This window comes from Columba livia, chromosome 11 (assembly GCF_036013475.1).
Source record: "Columba livia isolate bColLiv1 breed racing homer chromosome 11, bColLiv1.pat.W.v2, whole genome shotgun sequence".
Classification (NCBI taxonomy): Eukaryota; Metazoa; Chordata; class Aves; order Columbiformes; family Columbidae; genus Columba; species Columba livia.
Window position 1 is genome coordinate 1,059,478 of NC_088612.1, and position 8,797 is coordinate 1,068,274.

The 8,797-nt window shown below is 41.4% G+C and overlaps 1 pseudogene; it reads right to left on the reverse strand.

Annotated features, from left to right (window-relative positions):
- Window positions 1-531: 531 nt before the first annotated feature.
- On the reverse strand, window positions 532-5,802 carry LOC102090015 (ribosome production factor 1-like; annotated as a pseudogene).
- Between the last annotated feature and the right edge of the window lie 2,995 nt (window positions 5,803-8,797).

The following is an 8,797-nucleotide window of genomic DNA, read 5'->3' on the forward strand; positions in this document are numbered from 1 at the left end:
CTCCTCCTGTCCCAGCCCTTATCTCTGTGGTGGGACAACAGTGCAGGTGAATGCGCAGGGCCAGCCAGAAGGGAAGCTCTGGGTATTTTCCAGGAGGAAAGCTGCTGTTTAAAATCATACGTATTCCAAATCCTGAAGGCTATTAAACCTGTATGAGACACAGGCTGGAGCCACTGTGCAATTTACCACACCAATCCTCACGACAGACCGCTTTTGTGTGCTGCTGGGCTATGGGATGGCTGAGGTGGAGGATGGCATGTGCAAAATTGTGGGGAGAACTGTGGGTTTCTTTCACTAGAGCTTAGAAACCATCTTTGGCTGTACGAGACCCCAGCCAGAGCTCAGCGTTCTCCAGCACCCGCAGCGCTCCTGGGGGAGCCGCTGCTGGGGGGTCTGCAGCAGCGGGTTGCTGCTGGGGAGAGGGAAGCCAGGTAACGTGCACAAGAAATCAGGGCTTTCACGAGGTGCCGTAACAAACTGCAGCCCCAAGTTGCAGCTGCGCTGTGTGTACACGCGCGGTGTGCTGCAGGGTCACCCGCGTCCAGCCCGGTGCCACTGCACGGGCTCCGTGTCCAGGGCCAGCGCGGGGCCGCGGCTCCTGCCTCCAAACGCTTCACATTTTCTTCTACTTGTATCCATTTCTCAGCACTTATGAAGCCATTCATATTCTCCAAATTTAGAATCAAAGGTTCCTTTTTGAAGAGACCTCAGCTTTAATGTAAAACGTGCCCCAAGTTCTTGAATTCCCGCTTTCTTTTCACTTTTGAAGATACATCTGTGGAATGTGAAAAGATGTAGCCTCGCTGGTTGTGATATGTGGCTACTTGTCTTCCAATGAACTGAGGACTGTGTGGGAAGAGACAGGCAAGCATGCGACCAACGGGATGGCCCAGTCGTGTTGTAAAATTATTCAGGATTACTTCAGGTGTGTGTTCTGTGGGCTCCTTCCCTTTTCGCTCTATTTCTTTATGCAAACGGACACTACGCATTCCAAAATGAGCAGTTGGACCATCAGGCAGATAACTTAAGACCATTTGGTATTTTGCGATCTTCGGTAATAACGATTAAACCAATGAAGTCCCTTGCTATACACTGTGGAATCATTCTTTTCAAAGCCAGTCCTCTTCCATAGCAGACATGTGAGTGAGGTATTGCAGTTGTTCACAAAATCTCACTGTTCTCCCGCGAGGTCTGTCTGATGTTGTAATAAGAATCTTGGGAACTGTCTGTCTGTTGAAGTACGGTGCAAATTCATCAGCTGCTTCATCAAAAGCAACCTCTTCTTCATTGGGATCTACGGTTGTTTCGTTGTACACTCTCTGGTTTCCCATAGTCTTTGGTATGGCTTTTGGAGGTGCCTTGTCTCCCAGGGCTTCCCGCTCCTTCCTCCGCTTCCCCTTGTTGGCCAGTTTCTCCTTCCTCTGCCGCTGCTTCCAGTGATGGGACACGAAGTGCCACCGCTGCTTGTTCTTGATCTCGCTGTGTCACACACTGGGATCATATGGTGCATCTTGCACCAGCAATCAAGTGACACTGAAAATCAGGACATGAAAGTGCTTTGGCAATGCCAAACGCAAAAAGTAAGGAAAAATGTTTCCTCCCCTCTTACTCCGTAAATATTCAGTACTGTTCAGATTATCTGAAATAAGTGCTAAAAGTTGAGTGTGGGACACAAGTATTTTACATCAGGTGCAGGGATCTTCTGCTTCTAAAGGAAACACTTCACAAGGGAGCCTAAATTTAGACTTTCTGGACACGAGATAATGGCAGAAACTTGATATTGTTGGAGGCTGGCTGTAGGAAACGCCATTGCTAATGGCTGGTCTTGATGTTCTGCTGAGCTTTGTACTTTAAAGCATGTGTTTTGTCATGGCGGGTGAAGGGAAGCTGAACATGGTTTCAGGGGCTGGGCTGTTTGAGGCTCCTGATTAGGAATGTGTAGACACACAGGGCAGGAACGAACCAGTGCTGCCCTGGTACAATTAGTGTTTCTAAGTGAACACTGGGCCGATCACTGCGGCTCATGTTTCCTTTCCCACCTGTCACCTATGTTAGCTCACTTCTAGTTGACATCAGAGAATAGCTAAACGAGGAGAGTATTTTGTTTGGTATTGCACAGCCAGCAGAAGTAGCAGCTGCGTGTCTGTATTACAAGGCTTTAAAAACCTCTGCTCCTGGCAAAGCTGCCTGGGCATGGGTGTGAACCAGACCCCTGGGGATCAGGTCCCAAAACAGCCTTCCTGTGGGATGCGGCAACTGCCTCCTGTCTCCATGCCCGCCTCCTGTCTCCATGCCCGCCTCCTGTCTCCATCCCCGCCTCCTGTCTCCGTTGCTCCCTCCCCGGGCGCAGGGTCCCCCCGTGCATCTGCTGCGGGCGCAGGAGCCAGTGTCCAGCCTGTGTCTCCTGGAGAGGTGAAGTAAATAGTATGAACTGCGTGGAGAAGCAATGTATATACACGTGCACATGTAATTTATATAGATATCCACTCGTAAACATATGTGTATATGTATATAAATTCTATGCGTAGACATGCATGTATACACAAATAAAATGTGTGTATATATATATATATAAAAACGTGTATATAAATGCTGTACATAAGCATGCACATGTATGTGTATTTATACCCACATATACTTGTGTACATGTGTGAGATGTATATAATGAACATGTGTATCCAATTTATATATGCACGCATACAAATATATAATTTAAAATATATTTCAAATGGCAATGTTTAAGCGTTGGAGGCGGGAGTGCAGCGGGGGCGGTGCCGCTGCGGGTCTGTGCGTGTCCCCCGCAGCGCCGGGGCCGCAGGGTGCCCGTTCCCCCCGCGCCCAGCGGGTGGCACTGTCGCGCTGTCACAGCCCCGCGCGCTGTCACAGCACCGCTGCTGCTTCTCCCAGCCCCAGGCAGGCCGAGCTCTGGCTCTGCTCGGCTGTGCGGGCGCTGCACTCGCCGGGGCGCCCGCAGCCGCTGCGCACCTGCCCTTCGTTGGCCCTTTTTGGGGAGGGAACATCAACCCGCCGTGAAAGTCCGGCCCAAGAGTTCCACTTGCATTGTGGTGGTAGGACACTTTGCACTGTAGAAGAGGCCTGAGGAGAACAGGAAGATCCAGCTGCTTAATACAACAATCTCAATTTATACAAGAGTTTTCTCAGCCCTGAAGCTGCTCCCGTTCTTGTTTAGGTTGCTCCACAGTGAAATCTAGATTTGTTGAAGAGGTAGCAGGATGGGTTTGATGCCAGGTCAGGAATGGCTTTTAAAAGATTAATACTTAAAAATCTCATGTGATTCAGCTTTAAAATACATAATGGAGAAATGGAAAGAAAATACCTTCTTCTGAAAAGTACACAATTTTCAAATTTATCTCATTTGTAAATGAGTTTTCATATACGCACATCTTGCATCCCATTAGTTACTCTGCTTATGCTTTCATACCAGATAATATCCTAATAACGTGTGCAACTGAAATAATTTAGGAAATATTTGCTGTGCCTGGGAGGAGTGAGGGGCAGAAGAGCTAGAGGTAGAGCAGGGGGTGCCCTGGCTTGGGGCAGGACACAGGGCACAGGACACAGCCTGGCAGAGAGCTGGTGCAGAGCGGCGCTGGACCGGGCAGCCTGCTGGGTGGGGATGGCAGAGCTGCCCTTGCTCTCCTCCTCAATGCTTGAGCTTTGTGCTGACCGAGCCAGGACACCCTGCACCTGTGCGCGAATGGTTCACAAGGGGACGGTGTAGGGTGGTTTGAGGAGCAGCTGCCGGGTGATGAGAGCACTGCCTTGCAGAAAACTTGTCACAAATGATCGAGTTTGATCTCAGTTGAACCAAAACAAGCGAAAAAAGACCCCAACCCCACGGAGCACAACACAGCAGCCATGGATTTATGCCTGCAGCTGATTTCACAGCACTGTCTGAGCCTGGAAAAGCTGCTCGAGCTCCCATGTGTCAGGGTGTCACCCCAGTCTCCAGATCCCCACTAAACGCAAACCCTCCTGGTTGCTTCAGCTCACACTCTCCTGAGAAACAGCTTAATCTTTGCGTGCCTCAGCCTTTCCCAACACATCCTGGTTCACAAGTTCAGCGGCTTCAAAGTTGCATCTGATCATTAACCCTGAAAGATCAGAGAGTGCTGAAGAGTTTAAACTGCGTGTTTGAGATGGCTGAGAGGCACAAAGTTCAGGCAGAAATCTGCACCCAAATCCCGAGACAATCTTCTCAAAGTTCAAGAGGCAGACTCGGTTCAGCTGTGCAATGCCTCAGTATTGTGTAGTTTTGTGTCTTCATTTCTTTTTAAAGCTGCTTTCATGCAGCTGCTATTTCAACAGTGACCGGGAGTTTGGGTGCGTCTGGCCTTGCAGTCTGTGGTGAGTGCGGCTGTGCTCATAGCTCCAATGGACTTTATCCAGAGAGACAAGAATCCAAGTGAAAGCCCTGCAAGTCGCAGTTCTTCATGTATGCCAGAGGCTTTGCTAGAAAATGACTTTTCTCGTGCATTTTCTCTGTCACTTTTTTCCTGATAAGATAGAAACCACGTTACACATCTAAACAACAGCAGAAGACTGAAGCTCAGTCTATCGTGGGTAGTTTTCAGTTTGTTGTCATTTCCATGAGAAAGCTTTGGCTGTCATCACAGCACCACAGGGAAACTTCGTTTGTAAGATGTTTCCCGGGTCCATCCCCCACCTTGGTCCAGCAAACCCTTGAGCCTGAACAGTGTGACCCACAGCTCTGCCATAGTGATTTCGGAAGGACTGGAACGAGCGCCGAGTTGCAAAGACATTGCTATTCTCCTTGATGGGATTTAATCTTAATGCAACTCATTAGTCTTCGTGGATTAATTTAAACCTAAATTCCTTAGATATCGCCTCAACGAATGGGAGGTGAAGGTCACATAGCGAAGGAGGCCCACGAATACAGCCCCATCGGAACTCTGGGTCCTGCTGCGGGTAGATGGCAAAAGCTTTGGATGCTTTAGGCCCTGCTGGTGCTGATGCTCCTGGAAGTCATTAAGGGGTCTGATCATTCAGCAAAAGCCTCCCCAAACAGCCAGGGTCAGGCATGAGAGGGTGGTGTTGCTGGTTTTTGTTTTTTGTGGGGTTTCTTTTTCAGCTCTTTAAATTGCAGCTACTCGGCGAACTCAGGAGCACAGCGACACACAGCCCTCTCCCTGCGGCTTTGCTACCTGACCTGCAAGCAGCTGCTCGGCTCGTGCCTGCAAAAACACTCACCTGTTTGGTTTTTTTTGCTGCTAAAATGATTTATTTTTTTCAATCTGCTGTTTTGGGCAGTAAAGCCAGAGTTAGTCACCAGCTCTGTGCTTCCTACCTGTGTGCAAGTGTGCTAGCGCAAAGGCTGGGGACAAATCTCTCCCGCTGCGTTCAGACAACCCCTGAGCTGAGGGCGGGAGGAAGGCAGCTCTGCCGGCATCTTTCTGCTCCGGCTCAGCAGAGTTTGCGCCGTACCTTGGTTTCGAGTGTTCTGGCTGCAGGCTGCTGACAGCAGCTCTGCTCCCCAGCACCCTGCCTTCCTGCAACAAATCCAGAGCATCTATTGTAGCTCAGAAAGCAAGCGGGAAGGAGCACAGCGTCAAAAATACGCTGAGAAAGCACCGCTGGAAAAGTGTGCCAAGCAACCTGAGCTGTCACCCAGCAGCACCCAGTGACCAAACTAAGGTTTCTAGCAAAGATGTCCAAAGAAATGGTGCAACCCCCATGGCCGGAGGATTGCCAGGGCGGGAGCTGCTGCATAAGTTGGCTTGAGTTCTAATGCATGGCTCATAGTCTTACGTACGTCTCCATGCCGAGTGCCCTGTCACCCAGCTTGAAAGCAGGCAAAAGAAGCAAAACGCTTCTAGCCCTTTTCTTCGCAGTTGTTTTTCATTCGTACATGCTGGAAAAGTCAAGTGGCACGTTAATTGCCAGCTCCTCAGCAATACAGCAGCACAGTACGAGGGCACGGGATGAGCTTTTAGTGACAGCTGGGGCTTCGTGGCCAATCACCGCAACTGAAATTCAGTTTCCTTAATGAAGCGTAAGCACAAAACCCAGCAGGGAAAGAGGTTGTTAGATATACACATATATAGATAGTCTATGAATATATGTATGTATATATGTATATATACATACACACATAGGCATCTAATATATACACATATAATGTGTATGCATGCACATCATATATTATACAGATATATATATATATGTACACATGTGAGTTTATAAATTGTATGTATATCTGTGTATGTACAATATAAAGTTATCATACATATAATGATGTATTATACAAATATAACTTTTATATGCATATACATTATTATATATACACATATACAAATAAGATGTACCGTGCTCATATACACAAATATGTTTATATAGAGATATAATATTAAGTTCTATACTTATATGTGTTATATGTACATTAATGTGTGTGTGTATTTATTTATTTATTTATTTATACACTCGCATACATGTATGTGTGTGTGTATATGTGTATATATATATATATATATAAATAAATATATATATATATATAAAAATAAAAACCCAAATGTGTATATCTATATATATACACGTGTGTTTATAAATTATTTGTGTATCTGCGTATGTACAAGATAAAGTTATCATACATATAATGATATATTATACAAATATAAACTTTATATGCATATACATTAGTATACATCCACAAATATGTTGTACCATGCTCATATTCACAAATATGTTTCTATAAAGATATAATATAAAGTCGTGTAGTTTAGCGTACATATAACACTCGTGTGTTTGTGTTTATTTATACACTCCCATACGCGTATATGTGTGTGTGTGTGTATATATATATATATATATACACATATATATAAAACACTCATATGTGTGTGTAGATACGTATCTACACACACATATATCTACTCCCATATACATATATGTGTATACATATATCTACTCCCATACACATGTGTGTATATATATATATATAAAAATATATTAAAAACACATGTGTGTTTCTATATACACAGATGTGTTTATAAATTATATGTGGATCTGTGTATGTACAATATAAAGTTATCATACATCTAATGATGTATTATACAAATATAACTTTTATATGCATATGCATTAGTATATATACACATCCACAAATATTTTGTACCATGCTCATATACACAAATATGTTTATATAGAGATATAATGTAAAGTCATATACTTTAGTGTACATATAACACATGTTTGTGTGTGTGTATTTATACACTCCCATACGCGTATATATGTGTGTATATATATATATATAAAAAGCATGTGTGTGCATATATATATATATTTTCCCATACACATATATGTGTGTATATCTATATATATATATAAAATATAGATAGATATGTATCCACATATGTGTGTATCTATATATATATATTTATACACATGTGTGTTTATAAATTATGTGTGTATCTGTGTATGTACAATATAAAGTTATCATTCATATAATGATATATTATACAAATATAACTTTTATATGCATATACATTAATATTTTATATATATATGCATATAAATTATTTTATATATACACATCCACAAATATGTTGTACTATGCTCATATACACAAATATGTTTCTATAGAGATATAATATAAAGTTGTATAGTTTAGCGTACATATAACACATGTGTGTGTGTGTGTTTGTTTATACACTCCCATGCACATATGTGTGTGTATATATATATATATATATATATATATATATATAAAACACACACGTATGTGTATATATATATATATACACACACGTATGTTTCTATATACATAAATACACACATATGTGTGTGTATATACATATATATACTGACACACACATATATATCTACTCCCATACACATATATATGTGCATACATATATCTACTCCCATACACATATGTGTGTATATACATATAGATATATATATATAAAAGAACACATATGTCTGTTTCTATATATACACGTGTGTTTATAAATTATATGTGGATCTGTGTATGTACAATATAAAGTTATCATACATATAATGATGTATTATACAAATATAACTTTTATATGCATATACATTAGTATATATACACATCCACAAATATGTTGTACCATGCTCATATACACAAATACGTTTATATAGAGATATAATATAAAGTCATATACTTTAGTGTACATATTCCACACGTTTGTGTGTGTGTATTTATACACTCCCATACGCGTATGTATGTGTGTATGTATATATATATATATATATCTATATATATATATATCATGTGTGTGTGTGTGTATATACATATATATTCCCATACACATATATGTGTGTATATCTATATATATAATATAGATAGATATATAACCACATATGTGTGTATCTATATATATATCTATACACATGTGTGTTTATAAATGATATGTGTATGTACAATATAAAGTTATCATACATATAATGATATATTATACAATATAACTTTTATATGCATATACATTATTTTGTATATGCACATACACAAATATGATGTACCATGCTCATATATACAAACATGTTTATATAGAAATATAATATAAAGTTGTATACTTTAATGTACATATAACACATATATGTGTGTGTGTATGTATATTTATTTTTTATTTATACACTCCCATACACGTATGTGTGTGTGTATATATATATTATATATAAAAAAACACATATGTGTGTATCTATATATACACTTGTGTGTTTATAAATTATATGTATATCTGTGTATGTACAATATAAAGTTATCATACATATTATGATATACAAATATAACTTT